Source organism: Schistocerca americana, chromosome 9 (assembly GCF_021461395.2).
Source record: "Schistocerca americana isolate TAMUIC-IGC-003095 chromosome 9, iqSchAmer2.1, whole genome shotgun sequence".
Lineage (NCBI taxonomy): Eukaryota > Metazoa > Arthropoda > Insecta > Orthoptera > Acrididae > Schistocerca > Schistocerca americana.
Window position 1 is genome coordinate 35,742,946 of NC_060127.1, and position 24,286 is coordinate 35,767,231.

Sequence of the window (24,286 nt, forward strand, 5' to 3'; positions counted from 1 at the left end):
CAAAAACACTGTCTAGTGCTGTCAGATCTTGAAAGCGCTGATCAACTAAACTATGTGAATAACGTTCACAGTCTTTGTGAACATCTTGGATGGATGATAATTTAGGAAAATGAGCTAGATTTCCTGTTTCCAGCTCACTCACCCAAAGTGTCAATTTCATTTTAAAAGTTCGTATTCGATCTATGAAATGAGTAATTAGCAGATCTTTCCTTGTAGTAAAATGTTCAAAGCATTCACATGGCTAGTTAAATCTGCTAAGAACGCGAGATCACATTCAAACGTGCGCGTGCATTTCCCCTCCCTCCCCTCCCTCCCTACTCCGGGGCCTTGCACCTGCTCGCGAGCACATGCCTGAGCAGACGCGAGTACTCGCGCTCAAAACCGGCCAGTTGTTAAGCCCTGCGCTAGACCATCACGCTTTATGCGCTAACCACCAAGTGCGATATATGTGGCTCAAACAATCTCCTTAGTTCCTGTCTTCAAGGAGTACTAGTCCTGCGTGGGTTCAAGAGAGAGGCGCGAGGTTTGGAAGATTTGAAGGAGGCGTGGGGGTATAGCTGTGAGGGAGGGAGGTGAGACTCGGCTGGGTAGCAAGGCAGGTACGAGCGGTACCCGCGAAGGGCAGGTGTTGGATTCGAGTCCCGGTACGGGGCACAGTTTTAATCTCCAAGGAAGTTCCAGAACGTGGCTTAAGTTTAACAAGCGATTCATTCCGGCAGTCGACCTGCTGCGAACACCAGCCGTCCAGGCCTCCGGGCAGCTTCACGCGTCGCCCCGGGTCGGTACCCCCCACGCTCTGATGACATCGTTGCGACGCTGTGATTGAAATATTAGCGAATTAGCATCGTCAGGCCCGTCATGTCTATTTTGAAATGCAATTTTCGCCGTCTTAATTACACAGCAGTCAGAAAAGTCATTACGCGCGTCCCGACCAGAACGTCGCAAAATGGAATCATTTGCATGTAATTGCGGCGCGGCTTGCATTCCAGTATTAACGACATCGTCGCAGGAATGCTAATTCCCGCTGCGTTAATCACGGCTTTGGACGGGCGCCATACTGTCGCCGCGGCCTGTCCGCGGGCTCGGTTTACCCTTATACGGAACTGGCCCAGTCAGCTGCTGGACCGAGCCTTTGTGCACGCCTGTTTACTCGCAACAGCCCACACGAGGACTCTCTCAAATGTCACTTGTCGTTCTGAGTGCTCCGTAACAGATTTTATACAAGGTCAACCTCAAGTCCACCCAAAAAAAAAAAAAAAATTCTGGTTCGGTTCAGAGAATTATTTGACTGTTTCGGTGTAAGCGGCCCGCGATGTTTAGTGGCACATTACTATTTGGTTCAAGTGGCTCTGAGCACTATGAAACTTAACTTGTGAGGTCATCAGTCCCGTAGATCTTAGAACTGCTTTAACCTAACTTATCGAGATTTGTGTTTCTGTCTGTACTGCAACCTATACTGGAACCTGTATAAAAGGCAAGAAGCAGAGATAGAAGTGAATGGTGTGAAGAAGAAAGCAAGGAGGGGACTAAGGCAAAGATGCCCTCTATCATCATATTTGTTCAACTTATTTATTGAAAAAAACATTGAAAAATTGAAAAGAATAACCAAAGGAATTAAAATTAATGGGGAACGAATACACTGTATCCGTTTTTGGATATTATATAGTAGTACTTGCTGCTCAGTAAAGGAAATGGAGTTTATGTTTCTAAAATTTGTCAAAGTCCTAAGAGATTTAATCTAAAAATAAATAAGAAGAATAGCCTTGGCAAAGCAAGCTTTCCAAAATAAAAGAAATTTAGTAACAGACAATCATATAAGCCTAGAAAGTAGGAAAAAGTTTGGCAAAACTTTTGTCTAGAGTCTCTTAACATGCGGATGTGAAACGAGGGCTCTGGGAAAGGCAGAGAAAAAGAGACTGTGTTGTGTTGGCAGAAGAGCCAACACCGTGTTACGAGAGGAGGCCGAAATGCACGCGTTCTAGTTCACGCAGGCTGGCGTGAGGAGGGAAGGACTATACTGACGTGAGGTCTGAAACATGACAAGGAATAAGAATTCAGAAAGCGGACTTACCTAGTTTGATACTTAACTTTAATTCATTAATGATGAACGTCGCTCTTGACGGTACACGATTCACAATATTATCTGTTGAGACTACATTCATAGTAACTGAATATGGCGCCTTGCTAGGTCGTAGCAAATGACGTAGCTTGAAGGCTATGCTAAACTGTCGTCTCTGCAAATGAGAGCGTATGTAGTCAGTGAACTATCGCTAGCAAAGTCGGCTGTGCAACTGGGGCGAGTGCTAGGGAGTCTCGCTAGATCAGACCTGGCGTGTGGCGGCGCTCGGTCTGTAATCACTGATAGTGGCGACACGCGGGTCCGACGTATACTAAAGGACCGCGGCCGATTTAAAGGCTACCACCTAGCAAGTGTGGTGTCTGGCGGTGACACCACAGACTGGAAGCAATGAAAATGTGGATATGGAGAAGAATGACGAAAACAAGCTGTTTAGATAGAAAAAGTAATGAACAGGTCTTAAGAGAAGTGAATGAGAACAGAACGCTGCTAAATTATATAGGAAGAAGAAAATAAAACATGATAGGGCACATAATGAGACACAACCAGTTCCTAAAGAATGTATTTGAAAGAAAAGTTTTAGGGAAAAAAGCAAGAGGCAGGCCAAGAGCAACGTATTTTAATAACATCAAAGAAGGTATGGAGATAAAATCGTATGAAGAATTGAAGAGGATGACAGTGGAGAGAGGGACGTGGCTAAATCGACAAGGCATAACCTTTCGTTTATGATGATGATGATGTCTGTAGTGGACTGAAAATAACTGCACAGCAGAGGAAATATCGATACCATGCACTGTGTCTGTTGGAGCCAGCTGTTGGCTCAAGCCATTGTTTGTGCCGGTTTACACGGAACAGAGGTCCCCGCCGCGGTTTCTGTCTATGTTCGGGCTAATCTCATTGACTATTGTACATGTTTTGGTACAGCTTTCACTAACAGATTGACAGCGAGCAAGGATTGTGTATATCTATACATATTATAAACAATTCGTCTGGCCATAGTTACTTAGTCCTAAAGGTGCCGAAGCCAGGGCGGGTCGCCAGTATCATATTAATTATTACCGCCATTTACGTTTGTATCTTTGTTAGTTCGCTGTATTACAACATAGATAACAAGAGTTCCAACGGCCTTGCCTCGGTGGTAACACCGGTTCCCGTCAGATGACCGAAGTTAAACGCTGTCGGGCTGGGCTAGCACTTGGAGTGGGCGACTGTTCGACTCTGCCGAGTGCTGTTGGTACGCGGGGTGCACTCAGCCCCTGTGAGGCCAAGTGAGGAGTTACTTGATTGAGGACTAGCGACTCCGGCCACGAGAACTGACAACGGCCGGGAGCGCGGTGCTCTAACCACATGCCGCTACATATCTGCGTCCATTGACACCTATGGGTTGAGGATGACATGGCGGTCGGTCGGTGCCGTTGAGCCTTCCGAAGCTTGTTCAGACATAGTTTATAGATGAGAAGAATTGCTTGACTTTCCACAATCCATTTCTACAAGCATGTCGTTAGTACTAACAGCTGCCTCCGAACATTGACGTATCACTTGGCATATTTACAAGTCTTGTACAATTAATATAACTTCTCTTACAGTGCTACCTAATACAATAATGACACAGCCGGCCTACTAGAAGACCATGCTGGCGTCTTAGTCGATGACAGCGGACGGAGTCTTAGCAGTAACTGTGGTCTGTCATAAATAGAAGAGTGGTTGCAGTGGCGTAACGAAATATTTGGGGGCGTGGCTACTCCGATTTCGCACATTCGTCGACACGGCTTGCAGCGAGTATCTTCTCTTGTGGTTGCGTTGCGAGGTACCAACATTGCTTTGCCACTTCGCTCTTCACACGACAGCGCAAATGGTGATTAGGTTATCAATAAATCGTTGGTTCGAATCTCGCTTTGGTCTTCTTTTTCGTTTTATTTATTTCGCTTTGTATTTTCGTTCCATTCAATACCTACATTATCTAAATGTAAATTCATCTATTATATGCTATTTAACACATACCTTATCATAATTTTTTATGAAAATTTTCTTGTTTTTAAGGGCGTACCAACCATAAAATTACAGTTTTCATTGCAAATATAAATTGTTAACTATCGATATTTTATAAAAGACTGTCGATAAATTTGTAATATTTGTAATTCAAGCAATCTTTGTTAGCAATCGTTCATAAAACATCGATAATTAAGAATTTATACTTGCAGTGCATGAAATATGTAATTTAGGAACAAGAACTCTTGCTTTTTTCAAATTAAATAATCATGGGATATATATTACATAGGAAATATTTGATGAACTTTATATGTAAGTGATGTAGGTAAACGAACTGGGGCCGCGCGGGATTAGCCGAGCGGTCTGAGGCGCTGCAATCATGGACTGTGCGGCTGGTCCCGGCGGACGTTCGAGTCCTCCCTCGGGCATGGGTGTGTGTGTTTGTCCTTAGGATAATTTGGGTTAAGTAGTGTGTAAGCTTAGGGACTGATGACCTTAGCAGTTAAGTCCCGTAAGATTTCACACACATTTGAACATTTTTTAAACGAACTGGACGAGAAAAAAAAAACAAAAAAAAAACAAAACATTGCAGCGAGATTCGAAACAGCGATCCATTGATTAACCGACTTCTAGACTCTGACGCTACCGAGTGACCTTCGCGGCCCGTTGGGAAAACGGCCTTATCTTTAAGGAATTGAAGCTCTTCGGAACTCTTCATAGTCTATTTCCTCGAGAATTTTTGAGCGTTGCGTGGATCTGCTTCATGATGATGATGATGTTGGTATGTGGGGCGCTTAACATCGAGGTCATCAGCGTCCGTACAAGCTCCCAATCTTTCTAGTTTCAATCTAGCCACTTCCCGAATGATGATGAGATGATGAGCACAGCACAAGCACCCAGGCCCCTGGCGGAGAAAATCCCCAGCCCGGCCGCGAATCGAACCCAGAGCCCCATGATCCAGAGGTAGCAACGCTAGCCACTAGAACATGCCGAACACATGAGTGACACATATTCTGTAGCTACCAGAGGTTGTAGTATTACTGAGCGAAGAAGGCACACGTCGGCTAGAGAGAGATTGTTGTGTCATGGCACAATAAGGATGTTGGGTCCGCCTCCGTAGCGTCCATTCTTGCCTTCCATTTTCGTGTACATTTGGTCAGATGTGTTTCAGATTAATTAAAATAACACACCTAAATCTTCATTTACATAAATGTTATGTGTATATGTGGACTAAAGCGATGAATGGAATTTTGTGCCAAGGCCAGGATTCGAACCCTTGTCTCCAGCTCACAGCAGATGCGCTAATCACTACGCCACCCTGGCACGGTTGGTTTGGACAATTGCACAGACTACGCTAGCAGGCCTCTCTCCTCAGTGCAAATTCACATCCACGTCTCCGTCCACTTGGCATTCCCACTTTATTGGAATAGCACCTCTGCATCGAACGAAGTAGGGGTCCTGCCCGAAACCCAGGCATAAGTGCTTTAATCAGATGAAACCATATGGTTCCAGAGACCTTAAGTCTATGTCAGTGTGGTGTAGTGGTTAGCAGGAGACCCGGGTTCAAATCCCAGCCTTGGTGCGCAGTTTCATTCGTCTCTTCAAGCTATGTACAAACATCGTGAATGTCTGAGAGTTGAGAAGGTCTCTGGATGCAAGTAGTTTCGTTTGACTGCATAAATACGCTGAGCAGGCAGGACATTATGACCATCGATCTACTCCCTATGTACCCGTTCAGGCGGTAGCGTCGGCACCTAGCGAGGGATGACTGCTAGTCACACACACGCACGTTGCATGTAGTATCAGCGAGCGTGCTGCCCCCTCGTAGAATGGGGATGGCGTGCGATCTATCTGAGTTTGACCGACGGCAGACTGTGATGGCACGGAGGCTCGGCACGAGCATGTCGGAAACTGCGCGACTTGTCGGGTGTGCGAGGAGTGCTGTGGTGAGTGTCTTCAACACGTTGGCGAACCCAAGGTGAGACCACCCCCAGACGTCGTGGGGTTGGGCGGCCAGCCTTCGTTGCAGATGGACGTCGTAGGCTGGGCAGACGGGTAAGACAGGACAGGCGACAAATTGTGGCGGAACTAACATCAGACTTTAATGCTGGGCAGAGTGCAAGTGTGTCTGAACACACAATGCTCCGAACACTCCTAACCATGGACCTCCGCATCCGACGACCCTTGCCGACCGGTGTGGCCGAGCGGCTCTAGGCGCTTCAGTCTGGAACCGCGCGACCGCTACGGTCGCAGGTTCGAACCCTGCATCGGGCATGGATGTGTGTAATGTCCTTAGGTTAGTTAGGTTCAAGTAGTTCTAAGTTCTAGGGGACTGATGACCTAAGGTGTTAAGTCCCATAGTGCTCAGAGCCATTTCAACCGACGACCCTTGCATGTGTGAAGGTTAACACCACGACAGCCGCACGGGGTAGCCGCGCGGTCTAGGCACCTTGCCACGGTTCGCGCGGCTTCCCCCAGTGGAGGTTCGAGTCCTCAAAAATGGTTCAAATGGCTCTGAGCACTATGGGACTTAACTTCTGAGGTCATCAGTCCCCTAGAACTTGGAACTACTTAAACCTAACTAACCTAAGGACATCACACACATCCATGCCCGAGGCAGGATTCGAACCTGCGACTTTAGCGGTCGCGTGGTTCCAGACTGTAGTGCCTAGAACCGCTCGGTCACTCCGGCCGGCTTCGAGTCCTCCCTTGGGTATGGGTGCGTGTGTTGTCCATAGTGTAATTTAGTTTAAGTTAAGCGTAGTGGACGGGTGACCATCCACGCCGCCATGCGCTGTTGCCATTTTTCGGGGTGCATTCAGCCTCGTGATGCCAATTGAGGAGCTACTCGACCGAAAAGTAGTGGCTTCTGTCAAGAACGACAGGGTGAGCGGTGTACTGACCCCACGCCCCTCCTATCCGCATCCTCCCCTGAGGATGACACGGCGGTCGGATGGTCCCGATGGGCCACTTGTTGCCTGCAGACGGAGTGGTGGTAAACGTAGGAACCGATGACCTCCGCAGTTTGGTCCCATAGGAACTTACCACAAGTTTTCAATTTCCAACACCGTGACACCGGCAACTATGACTGAAATGCAGATGTGACCATCGGCACGGACGTTGGCACCGCGGCAGAGCGTTGCATGGTCCTATGAGTCCCGATATCTTCTTCATGATTCCAACGGGAGGGCGCGAATCCGTCGTCTTCCTGGCGAACATCTCCTTGACTCATGTACTATGGGATGGAGACAAAGTGGCGGCGGCTCCATTATGCTCTGGGGAATATTCACGCGTGCACGCATAGGTCCCGTAAAGCTCGTGCAAGGCACCAGACGGCCAACACTGGTGGCAGACCACGTACACCCCTTCATGACGATCATGTTTCTCGACGGCAGTGGCATTTTTCAACAAGACAATGTGCCATGTCAAAAGGCCAGGAATGTGATGGGGTGGTTCGAGGAACAGTGGCGAATTGCAATTGATGTGCTGGCTAATGAATTCGACAGATCTTAACCCGATGCAATACATCTGGGATGTGACTGAACGTGGCATAGCTCACCGTCCAGCTCGCAGGAATTTACGTGAATTAATGTGACCTGTGTGCGCAGAAATGCTGCCAACTCCCTCTAGCGACCTACTTAGGCCTCACTGATTCCAAGCCACGACCCATCGCTGCTGTTATCCGTGTCTAAGGTGGACATACAGGTTATTAGGTATGTATCATAACGTTTTGTGTTCAAAAGTAGGGTAGCTACGACGATTCTGGATCAATCACTGTAATCGATATTTTAAAGTAATCGCTTCACTTTGCTAGCGAGACGTTTTGGCACTCACAGTTTCCAGTTAGTTTCTGAATGTAAACATACCATAAATACAGTGTGACACATGGGAGACAGACGGTTTTGAACTGCGTAGTACTGGAGGCGCGGTGGTGGGAGGTGGTCGTGGTGGGGATAGTTCTGATCCACACAAGATGACATTTCATTTACTCAGTCACTATGGAGCAGTGGGACTTGCAACGTCGAGTGTTTGCCTGTGACAGTTTCGTGAAAAGTGGTGAATCTATTATTGCTACGCAGCGATTGTTTCGTGCGCGGTTTAATGTCAGTCGACATGGAGTTGTTCCGAGCCGTAACACAATCCTCAGATGGGTGGAAAACTTCAGATCAACTGGAAACATACTGGATAAGAAGCGTCCTGGCCCGAGACGCACAGTAACGACATCAGAAAATGTTGAGACGGTAAGGCAAGCGGCAGTCAGAAGCCCAGGACGCTCAGCTAGACGTCATGCTACTGAGTTACGGGTCAGTCATGAATCGGTTAGACGAATTTTGCATAAATAATAAAAATTCCATCCCTACAAAATGCTCATCGTCCAACAACTTAAGGTAACTGATTTTGCTGTACGAGAAGACTTCGCTTACAGAATGCAAGTGATTTTGGGATCGAATGTAAATGAAATTTTATTGATGAGCGATTAAGCTCATTTTCATATAAACGGGGCCGTGAATAATCGAAACCTACGTTACTGGGCTCCTTATCCACCAGCGTCCTCTGCACTCAGAAAAAGTAGATTTGTTGCTGGTAGGTTTGATCATCATGCGAGTGTTCTCGTACAGAGGCATCTAGGCAGTCATTTTTCCCTCGTTCTGTTTCGGAGTGGAACAGGGAGAGAAGATGCTAGTTGTGGTGCGGGGTACCCTCCGCCACGCACCATATCGTGGATTGCGGAGTGTGTATGTAGATGTAGAAAGTAACAGTCTGGTGTGCTCTTGGCTCTGTTGGCATTATTGGATCTTATTTTTTTGAAGAGAATGGGGCCACAATTACTGCTAATTCGGTTCGTTACATTCATATACTTGAAACATTCTTGAAACCAGAGCTAAGAAGACGACGAATCCCTTTAAAACGCGTTTGGTTCGAGCAGGACGAGGCAACATCGCACACTGCAAACACTTCAATGACAGTTCTTAGACGCACGTTTCCTGGCTCGATTATCTCACGTTTTGGCAATGTTTCTTGGCCATCCAGGTCTCCCGACTTGTCAGTATGTGACTTTTTTCTGTGGGGGTACCTTAAGAACTGTGACTATAACCACAAACCACGAAATTTGGACGAATTGAAGAATGCAATCATTCAAGAAATTGCTGCCATCCCAGAAGAGATTTTAGTCCGTGTGATGAAGGATTTTGAGAAGAGACTTGAGTCCTGCATTCGAAATGATGGACATTACCTCGACGACACTATTTTTCACAGATAACTTTGTTAACTAAAGTGGCAAATAATGAGTTTTGATTTTGTGTAAATAAACATGCATTCATTTTAAAGTTGGCTGAGTATTATTTCATTAAAAACCGGTCCGTCTCCCGTGTGTCACCCTGTACGAAAATATTGTTGTTGTTTATTGTGGTCTTCAGTCCTGAGACTGGTTTGTTGGAGCTCTCCATGCTACTCTATCATGTGCAAGCTTCTTCATCTCCCAGTACCTACTGCAACCTACATCCTTCTGAATCTGCTTGGTGTATTCATCTCTTGGTCTCCCTCTACGATTTTTACTCTCCACGCTGCCCTCGAATACTAAACTGGTGATCCCTTGATGCCTCAGAATTTGTGCCACAAACTCCTCTTCTCCCCAATCCTATTCAATACCTCCTCATTAGTTACATGATCTATCCATCTAATCTTCAGCATTCTTCTGTAGCACCACATTTCGAAAGCTTCTATTCTCTTCTTGCCCAAACTACACTCCTGGAAATGGAAAAAAGAACACATTGACACCGGTGTGTCAGACCCACCATACTTGCTCCGGGCACTGCGAGATGGCTGTACAAGCAATGATCACACGCACGGCACTGCGGACACACCAGGAACCGCGGTGTTGGCCGTCGAATGGCGCTAGCTGCGCAGCATTTGTGCACCGCCGCCGTCAGTGTCAGCCAGTTTGCCGTGGCATACGGAGCTCCATCGCAGTCTTTAACACTGGTAGCATGCCGCGACAGCGTGGACGTGAACCGTATGTGCAGTTGACGGACTTTGAGCGAGGGCGTATAGTGGGCATGCGGGAGGCCGGGTGGACGTACCGCCGAATTGCTCAACACGTGGGGCGCGAGGTCTCCACAGTACATCGATGTTGTCGCCAGTGGTCGGCGGAAGGTGCACGTGCCCGTCGACCTGGGACCGGACCGCAGCGACGCACGGATGCACGCCAAGACCGTAGGATCCTACGCAGTGCCGTAGGGGACCGCACCGCCACTTCCCAGCAAATTAGGGACACTGTTGCTCCTGGGGTATCGGCGAGGACCATTCGCAACCGTCTCCATGAAGCTGGGCTACGGTCCCGCACACCGTTAGGCCGTCTTCCGCTCACGCCCCAACATCGTGCAGCCCGCCTCCAGTGATGTCGCGACAGGCGTGAATGGAGGGACGAATGGAGACGTGTCGTCTTCAGCGATGAGAGTCGCTTCTGCCTTGGTGCCAATGATGGTCGTATGCGTGTTTGGCGCCGTGCAGGTGAGCGCCACAATCAGGACTGAATACGACCAAGGCACACAGGGCCAACACCCGGCATCATGGTGTGGGGAGCGATCTCCTACACTGGCCGTACACCACTGGTGATCGTCGAGGGGACACTGAATAGTGCACGGTACATCCAAACCGTCATCGAACCCATCGTTCTACCATTCCTAGACCGGCAAGGAAACTTGCTGTTCCAACAGGACAATGCACGTCCGCATGTATCCCGTGCCACCCAACATGCTCTAGAAGGTGTAAGTCAACTACCTTGGCCAGCAAGATCTCCGGATCTGTCCCCCATTGAGCATGTTTGGGACTGAATGAAGCGTCGTCTCACGCGGTCTGCACGTCCAGCACGAACGCTGGTCCAACTGAGGCGCCAGGTGGAAATGGCATGGCAAGCCGTTCCACAGGACTACATCCAGCATCTCTACGATCGTCTCCATGGGAGAATAGCAGCCTGCATTGCTGCGAAAGGTGGATATACACTGTACTAGTGCCGACATTGTGCATGCTCTGTTGCCTGTGTCAATGTGCCTGTGGTTCTGTCAGTGTGATCATGTGATGTATCTGACCCCAGGAATGTGTCAATAAAGTTTCCCCTTCTTGGGACAATGAATTCACGGTGTTCTTATTTCAATTTCCAGGAGTGTATTTATCGTCCATGTTTCACTCCTATACATTGCTACACTCCATACAAATACTCTCAGAAACGACTTCCTGACACTGAAACCTATACTCGAAGTTAACAAATTCCTCTTTTTCAGAAACGCTTTCCTTTCAATTGCCAGTCTACATTTTATATCCTCTCTACTTCGACCATCATCAGCTATTTTGCTCCCCAAATAGCAAAACTCCTTTACTACTTTAAGTGTCTCATTTCCTAATCTAATTCCCTCAGCATCACCCGACTTAATTCGACTACATTCCATTATCATCGTTTAGCTTTTGTTGATGTTCATCTTATATCCTCCTTTCAAGACACTGTCCATTCCGTTCAACTACTCTTCCAAGTCCTTTGCTGTCTCTGACAGAATTACAATGTCATCGGCGAACCTCAAAGTTTTTATTTCTTCTCCATGGATTTTAATACCTACTCCGAATTTTTCTTTTGTTTCCTTTACTGCTCGCTCAATATACAGATTGAATAACACCGGGGATAGGCTACAACCCTGTCTCACTCCCTTCCCAACCACTGCTTCCCTTTCATGCCGCTCGACTCTTACAATTGCCATCTGGTTTCTGTACAAATTGTAAATAGCCTTTCGCTCCCTGTATTTTACCCCTGCCACCTTTAGAATTTGAAGGAGAGTATTCCAGTCAACATTGTCAAAAGCTTGCTCTAAGTCTACAAATGCTAGAAGCGTAGGTTTTGCCTTTCCTTAATCTTTCTTCTAAGATAAGGCGTAAGGTCAGTATTGCCTCACGTGTTCCAACATAAAAATATTAGAAAAACCATTGTGAGGCGTTTAGTACTATACACGGTCGGCATGCTGGAGCAGCAAGAAACGCGCCAGCAAGAAGCAGCAGCCCTCATGCTTCTTCCAGTGGCCGGAATACGGCGCAGCACGAACTACGGTGTAGCAGTCTTCCCCGTTCGGTCACCGTCACCAGCCGTGGCGTTTGGCGGTTCGACTGTCGTCGTAACCGCCGCGGTTGTTACGCCTGAGTGGGGGGGCGTTGCCGCGGCAGTAATTGTAAACCGCGCGAGGCTGTACGCCGCGACCGCTGCGCCGCGCCGGAGAGCGTCCATTACGCGGGGCCCGTTAATCGCACCCCCTGTAATAAAGTCCCCCCTCTCTCACTCTGGCCGCAGTAATTTACGGCTTCCGCAGTGCACCTCGAACCGGCGCCCCTCCTGTACGGCATTCCCTTGTGTAGCCTGTGAAGAACTTCACAGTACTCGGATGACGTAGGAAGCTGGGACGACAATACTGCTTTAAAACTGTTACCGTCATCCCAGTTTTTGTCCGCCAGACGTAAAAGATAAAATAATGCCGTAGTTTGCTGAACGAATGTTTCACTCTCTAGCAGGTTCTGCGCTGCCTTAAAACTTGCTGCCGTATGAATGCTGTATTTCGTACCTGGTCTCGAACTCAGAACTTTGCATTTTGCGAGCATTACCGTTACCTAATTTCTTAAAATTTTTAAGTAAAATAATCTCGGCGGCGGAAATATTGCTTTAATGATGCGTTTAGCCTTCGATGAAATATATATGTATCGATATTTTCTCCTAGAAATATCGGTGGTATTCTCTTCCCCAATATGTCAATATATTGATATCATAAAGGTAATATCGAGTGCCAATATTGTTATTTTATATTATATTTTTCCACAATTTTCGGAAAATACTTGAAGCTGTTCTTTTGAAACTGGAGTAGGACATAATTTTATTTTCACTATGTGAAAGAGGATCGCTACTTTTTGAGCTTTCATCACATCCAGTTTGTCACTTTCACCGTGTGAAGCAAATATACGTGGCGCAAAAGAAGAGCTCTGAGTGCAGAGAGGGCTGGGGAGGTGTTATTCGAATAACAAGATTTCCGATGTCAGAAAACAGAACACCAGTTGCGCTAAAACAAATTTTAACGCACCTAGTGTGCTATTTCTTGACATCGGTATTCTTTAAAAACAGTTGCTGAAAAAGATAGCCGGCCGGAGTGGCCGTGCGGTTCTAGGCGCTACAGTCTGGAACCGAGCGACCGCTACGGTCGCAGGTTCGAATCCTTCCTCGGGCATGGATGTATGTGATGTCCTTAGGTTAGTTAGGTTTAATTGGTTCTAAGTACTAGGCGACTGATGACCTTAGAAGCTAAGTCGCATAGTGCTCAGAGCCATTGAATCATTTGAAAAAGATAAAGAAAAATTTAAATGACAACATTGATCGTTGCGTTGGGCAAAGACGTGTGAGGGGAAAGACTGACGTAATCGGTGCTCGGAGCTACGAATAGAAACTGAAGCGTTTAGCTCCACCACGCATTTTTCACAGTACGACTGCCAATTCGCTGGCGTTTGCAGAACGAACGCATCGCATATGTGACGAAACCGAACACTTTTTATTTTGCCACTTACATGCAGTTACAATGGTTAGTAAAGTGGTTATCGCCGAGAATGCGAGCGCATCTTCCTTTCAATTCTTGGTGTAATGGGGTTTGTCAGGCTGCTAGCTTACTGATGTACAGAATATCTAATAATAAATCAGTACTTAAATATACAGCTCTAAAACCGGCAGTATATTTACACTACTAGCCATTAAAATTGCTACACCACGAAGATGACGTGCTACAGAAGCAAAATTTAACCGACAGGAAGAAGATGCTGCGATATGCAAATGATTAGCTTTCAGAGCATTCACACAAGGTTGGCGCCGGTGGTGACAGCTACAACGTGCTGACACGAGGAAAGTTTCCGACCGATGATATGGGGTGCCATTGGTTACACGTCTCGGTCACCTCTTGTTCGCATTGACGGCTCTTTGAACAGTGGACGTTACATTTCAGATGTGTTACGACCCGTGGCTTGAAAACGTCTGGTCAATGGTGGCCGAGCAACTGGCTCGTCGCAATACACCAGTCACTACTCTTGATGAACTGTGGTATCGTGTTGAAGGTGCATGGGCAGCTGTACCTGTACACGCCATCCAAACTCTGTTTGACTCAATGTCCAAGCGTATCAAGGCCGTTACTACGGCCAGAGGTGGTTGTTCTGGGTACTGATTTCTCAGGATCTATGCACCCAAATTGCGTGAAAATGTAATGACATGTCATTTCTAGTATGTTATATTTGACTAATGAATACCCGTTTATCATCTTCATTTATTCTTGGTGTATCAATTTTAATGGCCAGTAGTGTACGATGTGCTCCCGATATTTTTATAGGCCGATACGTCGATGTTCTTTCCGCCGAGATGTCGATACATTTCTTTCGGTGCATTGAGAGCTGATAACGATACATTTATGCATTTCGATATATGGGATTCCCGATATTTTCAAAAATATCAACAGTCGTACTTTGTAGGGTATCATCAAATCACCAGATTATGTACGCTTTCCCAAACAATTCGTGTTGATAAATATTGCCCGGCAAGCCGATGTGGTTCTGCGCTCGTATCAAGAACAAACGAAGCTGCGCGGTCAGCAGGGCGAATTGCTAACCGAAGGGGTCCCTGTTCGATTCCTAGATGGGTCGGAGGTTTTCTCCGCTCGGGGACTGTGTGTTGTGTTGTTCTTATGTTCATTTCGTCACAATTTACATTCCGTTTTTTAGATGGCTGTATGGACACGAAACCCAGTAAATTGAAAAAAAAGCTAACTTACCCCATGACTAGATAGAACCATGTTCCGCTTAAAGTAGTGTGCTTTATTACATCGCAGTGCAAGCATGAACAGTGACCTTGGAAAAAATTTGCGGGCAAACGCAACTGCATACGATTAACTTGGTTAAACTTGTTGCCGAGAATGAAGCGTCTGAATCAAAGGGCCCAATGATTTACTTACATGAAACATGACGTCAGACAAACTACACGGTAAAAAAGTATTGGCAGAGTGTCGAATAAAACTACCAGTCAAGGTTTGATTGTTGTGCGTGTAGGCGGTGACAGGGACCTCATTCTGGGTTGACTTCTTATGAACGACTCAAAAACAAAAATGTATGCAACGCGACTGTTACGAGGTTCCTATTTGCCATTTAAACTGTTGATTGTTTTCACAAAGTAATTTTATGTGGAGTGAAGAAAGAAGAGTATTGTGCTGATCATTAACTCTTTATTTTATTTATTTGAGGAGAAACATAATTTATCTCTCTTTGACGAAACAAGATACGTATGTGCTGAAATATTTTATGAACTAACAAAGCAAAAGTAATTGGCATCCCCTTTGTAGTGGGATAAGTTGTTAATTATTGTACACAATTCCGCTTACTCGCAAATGCACTTGTCCACAATCACTTTGCTGGTGACAAAAAATTCGGTAATTCATAAGGGGAGGGATGTGATCGACTTGTTAAAACTATCTATAAGGTGGTGGAGATATAAAAAATTCAGTACAATGATTAAACTACGCGACAAAGGATTAGAAGTAAAATAAATACGGGTGAGTAAAGAGAATGCATCAAGATAAAGAACGAAAAATGGAAAGTTCAGAGAACGTGGAGCGATTCGAACACACAACATTTTTGCTTGTCATGATTATATGTTAACACCTGTGGCAAGCCACTGCGTTCAAAAAAATGGTTCAAATGGTTATGAGCACTATGGGACTTAACTTCTGAGGTCATCAGTCCCCTAGAACTTAGAACTACTTAAACCTAACAAACCTAAGGACATCACACACATCCATGCCCGAGGCAGGATTCGAACCTGCGACCGTAGCGGTCGCGCGGTTCCAGACTGCAGCGCCTAGAACCGCTCGGCCACTCCGGCCGGCGCCCCCATCCAATTGTCGGATAACCATCAGCAGTGTCACATGACGTCACTCCATGAAACACTGTATGGGACTGAATCCGGATGTTGGCACAAATACTGGTGATCGGGAACTTTACGCCACCATCTCTCCTCTCCTTGCCAGCCAAATACTGGCAGTGAAAATTTCATCCACCACAAGGATTCGAAGCGATTTACCTCCGAGAGTCGAGCGTCACTGCTTGTTAGCGACAGCGGCTACGTAAGTGGGTTTGGTGTCAATTAGCTGCGGACACCTACTGACATTTGCTGCGTCACAGACGTTGCCCACATTGAGCACCTGTAATGTGTTTCGTGAAATAAGACAGCCTCTGTTGCAAATCATTTTTTGTTTACAGGAAATGACGAATTTCGCCCTTTTGGGGCATGATCAGATTGGCGTAAAAATTAATGTGGAAAACATTCGTCCACTAATGTTCACATTTGGCATTAAGATAAAATATTATAAGGGACCATTGTCGTATAATCATTATAACATTTTATCTTAACGCCATACGTTGGCATTAATGGACGAATATTGGCTTTCCCCGTTAATTTCTTAGCCAGCCTGATGATGCCCCAAAAGGCGGAAATGTCAGTTTCTGCATACAAAAAAGATTTTGCAGCCGAGACTGTTATTTCAAGAAACCCATAAGCGGTTACTGTACTAGACACCGAGTATGGAATGGAACGGAACAAAATTCACCTATAATGTGAGTTAGAAACGTCTTCTTAAACCCCGGAGTTACCTGTGAATAATACAGCATGTCTCGCCTCTCCTCGCAGTGTATATCAAACAGAAAGAAATATTTTTTCCGTTTTGTTTCTTCTGATTGCAACAAAAATTAAAATAACACATACAGGCTGGTTCAGCTGCCCCTACCCTTTGTCGTTTTGTGCAGCCCGCAATGTTATAGCTAACCTTCTAAAATCAAGTGCGCCATTTTCATATTCTCTCGCTCGCTGTGTGTAAACTGTCAGTCATACAGAAAAAGTGAACAAGACTTTTTGTAGCAAATTTAATGTATTCGTACTCTCGAGTTATTCAAGAAAAATATACAAAAGTGACCACTCCCACAGTCAGCCCCAATCGGTCACGATTTCTAGTATTCTTTTTTTTTTGTTTTTTTCATTGCATTGCCTCCTACCACTATACAAAAATTTATGACTGCACAGTTTTTTTCGCACATTCTCTATTGACTGGTCATATTACGCCACCGGCTTAGCCGAGCACTCACAAAATGTAAGACTAACTTTTGTGTAAAATTTACGTAACAAATATTTACTATCAAAAACAGTCTTGATCACAATTTATTTACTACGGTGACCGGTATCGACCACTACTGGGGTCATCTTAAGACTAATGAGTATGGACCTCCTTCTGCTGGAGAATCACTACTCTACAGTTTTGTGGATTGTAACAGCATGAAAAAACAATTACACCGTTGCATCCTTCAGGCCTCCTGACTAGAAACTACTGTTTTTATAAGGTTACTTTTAGCGTAACTTTTATAAAAGTCGTTTTTTTCTAAAAAAAAAAAAAAAAAGTTCGAATAATAGTTTGTGTATCGGTAGGAGGGAGTGCCCTAGAAATACTGAATGGTCTTCATTGACTGGCCTTATCACGCCACCAGCTTAGCGTGTGGAGGTGTTGTGCGTTAGAAGCTCACTTTTGTACGTTCTTTTTGAATAAATCACAAACCGTGGCCTTCGGACGAAAATATATCCCAGTAGAAAATTTAATTACAATAGATTTCCTACAAAAAGGTCCTATTCATTTTTTTCTGTAGGTCTAATAGCTTCCTGTGGATAGCGAGCGAGAGAATACGAAAACTTCAAGCGTCGTTTCTTGAAGGCCAGAGTAACATTGCGGATTGCATAAAACAACATCGTTAGCGACAGCTGATTGCCCTGTACTACTGTCTTTCACTTCAAAACGGAAATTGGTTGTGAAAGGATTAAATTGTGGAGTGGGGCGGTGGACCTAATTTCTCCGTTGTTATTCGTGTAGGGCGCCCGGAAGCACGCAGAAGTGCCGCAGCACGACGTGGCAAGGACTCGACTGATGTCTGAAGTAGTGCTGGAGGGAACTGACACCATGAATCCTGCAGGACTGTCCATAAACCCGTAAAAATACGAGTTGATGGAGAACTCTTGTGAACAGCACGTTGCAAGGCATCCCAGGTATGCTCAATAACGTTCATGTCTGGGAAGTTTGGTAGCCAGCAGAAGTGTTTAAACTCAGAAGAATGTTCCTGGAGCCGCTCCGCTGGAATTCTGGACGTGTCGGATGTCACATTGTCCTGCTGGAATTGCTCAAGTCCGTCGGAATGCATAATGGACATGAACGGATGCAGGTGATGAGACAGGAAGCTTACGTACGTGTCACCTGTCAGAGTCGTATCTAGACGTATATGGAGTCCCATATCAATCCAATTGCACGTGCCCCACACCATTACAGAGCCTCCGCTAGTTTGAACAGACCCCTGCTGACATGCAGGGTCCATGGATTCATGGGGTTGTCTCCACACCCATCCGCTCGATATAGTTTGAATCGAGACTTGTCCGACCAGGCAACATGTTTCCAGTCATCAGTCATGCAGTCATCAATGCTACACGAGTTGGCCTTCGGCTCTGACAGCCTCTTTAATGGTTCACACGCTGACACTTGTTGATGGTCCGACGTTGAAATCTGCAGCAATTTGCAGAAGGGTTGCACTTTCGTCACGTTGAACGATCCTCTTCAGTCGTCGTTGGTCCCGCTCTTTTTCCGGCCGCATCGATGTCGGATATTTGTTGTTTTGCCGGATTCTTGATAATCACGGTACACTCGTGAAATGGTTGTGCGGGAAAATTCATACTTCATCACTACCTCGGAGATGCTGTGTGGCTGAGTGCTATCGGCCGTGCGTCAACTACAAAACCACTTTCAAACTCACCGAAATCCTGATAACCTCTCATTGTAACAGTAGTAACCGATCTAACAACTGCGCCAGACTCTTGTCTTGCATAGGCGTTGCCGACCGCAGCGCCGTATTCTGCCTGTTCACATATCTCTGTATTTGAATAAGCATGCCTACACCAGCTTCTTTGGCGATTCTATGTACAGGGCTATTACAAATGATTGAAGCGATTTCATAAATTCACTGTAGCTCCATTCATTGACATATGGTCACGACACACTACAGATACGTAGAAAAACTCATAAAGTTTTGTTCGGCTGAAGCCGCACTTCAGGTTTCTGCCGCCAGAACGCTCGAGAGCGCAGTGAGACAAAATGGCGACAGGAGCCGAGAAAGCGTATGTCGTGCTTGAAATGCACTCACATCAGTCAGTCATAACACTGCAACGACACTTCAGGACGAAGTTCAACAAAGATCCACCAACTGCTAACTCCATTCGGCGATGGTATGCGCAGTTTAAAGCTTCTGGATGCCTCTGTAAGGGGAAATCAACGGGTCGGCCTGCAGTGAGCGAAGAAACGGTTGAACGCGTGCGAGCAAGTTTCACGTGTAGCCGCGGAAGTCGACGAATAAAGCAAGCAGGGAGCTAAACGTACCACAGCCGACGGTTTGGAAAATCTTACGGAAAAGGCTAAAGCAGAAGCATTTCTTAAACAGGAGATTGGAAAACCGATGGATTGGTCGTGGTGGAGATCATGATCAACAATTCATGTCATGGCCTCCACGCTCTGCCGACTTAACCCCATGCGCTTTCTTTCTGTGGGGTTATGTGAAAGATTCAGTGTTTAAACCTCCTCTACCAAGAAACGTGCCAGAACTGCGAGCTCGCATCAACGATGCTTTCGAACTCATTGATGGGGACATGCTGCGCCGAGTGTGGGAGGAACTTGATTATCGGCTTGATGTCTCCCGAATCACTAAAGGGGCACATATCGAACATTTGTGAATGCCTAAAAAAACTTTTTGAGTTTTTGTATGTGTGTGCAAAGCATTGTGAAAATATCTCAAATAATAAAGTTATTGTAGAGCTGTGAAATCGCTTCAATCATTTGTAATAACCCTGTATTTCTATCGAAAGCGACTTCAGTTAAAGTGTGGCAAACAAAATGAACCTGTTTATGACTGAACCGCTGGACAGGGGAGCATTCTACGCAATACTCCACCGGCTAGACAACGAAATAGGTTGCAGCTTTCGTATTATCCTAGGTCATTTGCGTAAGAGGCCGGAAAGCTGTCTTGGATCTCAGTTTTTCTGAAAGTCACTGCGGCACCATTTACAGCTGATATCGACTCGCGTTGACGGCTCGGCGGTCTACTAGAGGGGCGGGCAGCTCTATTGCGGCTGAAGACCAGTCGTTACTGCCGAGCAAAAAAAGTGAAGAGCGTAGACAGGTCTCCCGTGCCGTTCGCCTGTGAGGGGAAAATAGGCGACTTCTCGGCGTTTCCATCGAGCGCGATCAACTACTGCCGCACGGTGGACGCTAAGGTTTTTGCTCCCGAAGTCAGAGGCGAGCTCGTCCATTCGCATCTAATGCGAATGCAGAGGCTTTTTTCCGAGCTCTCTCGCAGTGCCTTTCCTTATTTGGCTGAGATCGCCAGTTCGAACATTCCTGTACCCTATTTGGTCAAGAAGATACGAACGAAAAATCCCAGGCCAAATAAGTATCTGTTAATTCTCGGATTCTTCAACCGATTAACGCCGTTTTCAGCATAGTAGTTAACAATTATGCTCATGCTGTGATGTTGACGTAGCTGTAGAGTGGGGCTGTTGGTAAAATATCGATGTATGAATGTATCAATTTTTCCCCAAAAACTGTCGATATGAATCGGCGACGTTCTTTCCCTGATATATCGACATCGACATGGCGATTTCGAGTACCGATATTTTTATTTTTACATTTTTTTGCATGCAGTAAATGAAGCAGGCAAAAAGGAATACAAACGTCTCAAAAATGAGATCGACAGGAAGTGCAAAATGGCTAAGCAGGGATGGCTGGAGGACAAATGTAAGGATGTGGAGGCTTGTCTCACTAGGGGTAAGACAGATACTGCCTACAGGAAAATTAGAGAGACCTTTGGAGAGAAGAGAACCACTTCTATGAATATCAAGAGCTCAGATGGAAACCCAGTTCTAAGCAAAGAAGGGAAGGCAGAAAGGTGGAAGGAGTATATAGAGGGTTTATACAAGGGCGATGCACTTGAGGACAATATTATGGAAATGGAAGAGGATGTAGATGAAGACGAAATGGGAGATAAGATACTGCGTGAAGAGTTTGACAGAGCACTGAAAGACCTGAGTCGAAACAAGGCCCCGGGAGTAGACAACATTCCATTAGAACTACTGATGGCCTTGGGAGAGCCAGTCCTGACAAAACTCTACCATCTGGTGAGCAAGATGTATGAAACAGGCGAAATACCCTCAGACTTCAAGAAGAATATAATAATTCCAATCCCAAAGAAAGCAGGTGTTGACAGATGTGAAAATTACCGAACTATCAGTTTAATAAGTCACAGCTGCAAAATACTAACCCGAATTCTTTACAGACGAATGGAAAAACTGGTAGAAGCGGACCTCGGGGAAGATCAGTTTGGATTCCGTAGAAATGTTGGAACACGTGAGGCAACACTAACCTTACGACTTACCTTAGAAGAAAGATTAAGAAAAGGCAAACCTACGTTTGTAGCATTTGTAGACTTAGAGAAAGCTTTTGACAATGTTAACTGGAATACTCTCTTTCAAATTCTGAAGGTGGCAGGTATAAAATACAGGGAGCGAAAGGCTATTTACAATTTGTACAGAAATCAGATGGCAGTTATAAGAGTCGAGGGGCATGAAAGGGAAGCAGTGGTTGGGAAAGGAGTGAGACAGGGTTGTAGCCTCTCCCCGATGTTGTTCAATCTGTATATTGAGCAAGCAGTAAAGGAAACAAAAGAAAAATTCGGAGTAGGTATTAAAATTCATGGAGAAGAAGTAAGAACTTTGAGGTTCGCCGATGACATTGTAACGCTGTCAGAGACAGCAAAGGACTCCAAAGCAGTTGAACGGAATGGACAGTGTCTTGAGAGGAGGGTACAAGATGAACATCAACAAAAGCAAAATGAGGATAATGGAATGTAGTCGAATTAAGTTGAGTGATGCTGAGGGAATTAGATTAGGAAATGAGACGCTTAAAGTAGTAAAGGAGCTTTGCTATTTGGGGAGCAAAATAACTGATGATGGTCGAAGTAGAGAGGATATAAAATGTAGACTGGCAATGGCAAGGAAAGCGTTTCTCAAGAAGAGAAATTTGTTAACATCAAGTATTGATTTAAGTGTCAGGAAGTCGTTTCTGAAAGTATTTGTATGGAGTGTAGCCATGTATGGAAGTGAGACATGGACGATAACTAGTTTGGACAAGAAGAGAATAGAAGCTTTCGAAATGTGGTGCTACAGAAGAATGCTGAAGATAAGGTGGGTAGATCACGTAACTAATGAGGAGGTATTGAATAGGATTGGGAAGAAGAGAAGTTTGTGGCACAACTTGACTAGAAGAAGGGGTCGGTTGGTAGGGCATGTTTTGAGGCATCAAGGGATCACAAATTTAGCATTGGAGGGCAGCATGGAGGGTAAAAATCGTATAGTGAGACCAAGAGATGAATACACTAAGCAGATTCAGAAGGATGTAGGTTGCAGTAGGTACTGGGAGATGAAGAAGCTTGCACAGGATAGAGTACCATGGAGAGCTCCATCAAACCAGTCTCAGGACTGAAGACCACAACAACAACAACAACAACAACAATATTTTTTTCGCAATTTTTCGGTAAGTATTTCAAATTGTTGAAATTGTAGTGCATCGTTATTTTACTTTCACAGTGTGAAGGAGTTTTACTACTTTTTGAGCTTTCGTCACGTCCAGTCGTTCTCTATGACTGTGTGAAGCAAGTATAGGTGGCACAAAGAAGCTGTCAGATTGTAATAGCGGGTGGCAGTATGAGTGGACTAAGATGATTTCCGATGTGATGAGATAACACACCAGTTGCGTTAAAAACAATGTTTACTGCTACTAGTGTGTTAGTTCTTCACATTGGCGTTCTTCAAAACCAGTTGCTGAAAATGACGCTCTAAACGGTAAGATTAATCTTGGTACAACATTTAACTTCACCAGGCAATTTTGACATTACAGCTACTAACTTGGTGGCGTTTGCAGAAATGAAAAATCAAATAAGTCGACGTGAAGATTTCCTGACAAATCCGATATGTGACCGACCCATCGGATACCTTTTATTGTCTCACTTACATGCAGTTACCGTTGTTAGCCAAGCTGTTATCGCCAGGTGTGAAAGTGCTTTGTTTTGCTTTAAATTCCTGTTCTACGGGGTATAAGCAGACTGCTAGCTCGTTGATGTACAGAATATCTAATAATAAATCAATATCTAAATATACAGCTCTAAAACCGGGACTATATCTGCGATGTTCAAATGTGTGTGAAATCTTATGGGACTTAACTGCTAAGGTCATCCATCAGTCCCTAAGCTTACACACTACTTAACCTAAATTATCCTAAGGACAAACACACACACCCATGCCCGAGGGAGGACTCGAACCTCCGCCGGGACCAGCCGCACAGTCCATGACTGCAGCGCCTCAGACCGTTCGGCTAATCCCGCTATATTTGCAACGTATAGCCGGTAGTTTTATAGGGCGGTACATCGATATCTTTTCTTCCTATATATCGATGTATCGATATTTTACCGGTATGTCGTCGGTGGATATTGATTTTTTTAAAAATATATCGGATTCCCGATATTTTTATAAATATCAAGAGCGCTACTGTAGAGCTGTTCTGGAGAATACGTCGTGCAAGGGTACGCTGTTTGCGTAAAGTAATGACTTAGCCTACTAAACCCCGTGCTGGTGTCTGCGACACTCACACTGCACAGAATGTCGCTTATCATCCCCTGTTAGCCCCAAAAACGTTCTCTGTGTGTCTGCATCACTAAACGCAAACGGTTAAAGTGGTCATCCATTTATGTATCTAACAATTTCCAAGAGCAACAAAAATATGATTTACAGCATTTCATATATCCCTAATTATTAACCGAATTTAAAAACTTAAAACGCTGCCATAATTATACATTAAGAGGTTTAATCGTACGTTAAAAGATTTAACACAGCAAGTCAAGTGTTCACTTTAGAAACTGCGCTTCATGTCTTGAGGGAACGTAACTCGCGGAGTGCAAACTGGCCTGAGTGTGTTCATTTAGTATTTGAGAATGGGAGCGCTTAGCGACCTCCAACAAACTCTACACATAATTTCGAACATTCGC

The 24,286-nt window shown here is 45.3% G+C and overlaps 1 protein-coding gene across 1 annotated transcript in view; it reads left to right on the forward strand.

Annotated features, from left to right (window-relative positions):
* LOC124551004 (mediator of RNA polymerase II transcription subunit 1-like) overlaps nt 1–24,286 on the forward strand; it is a 597,071-nt gene that overhangs the window by 36,503 nt on the left and 536,282 nt on the right. The gene's annotated exons all lie outside the window — the stretch shown is intronic.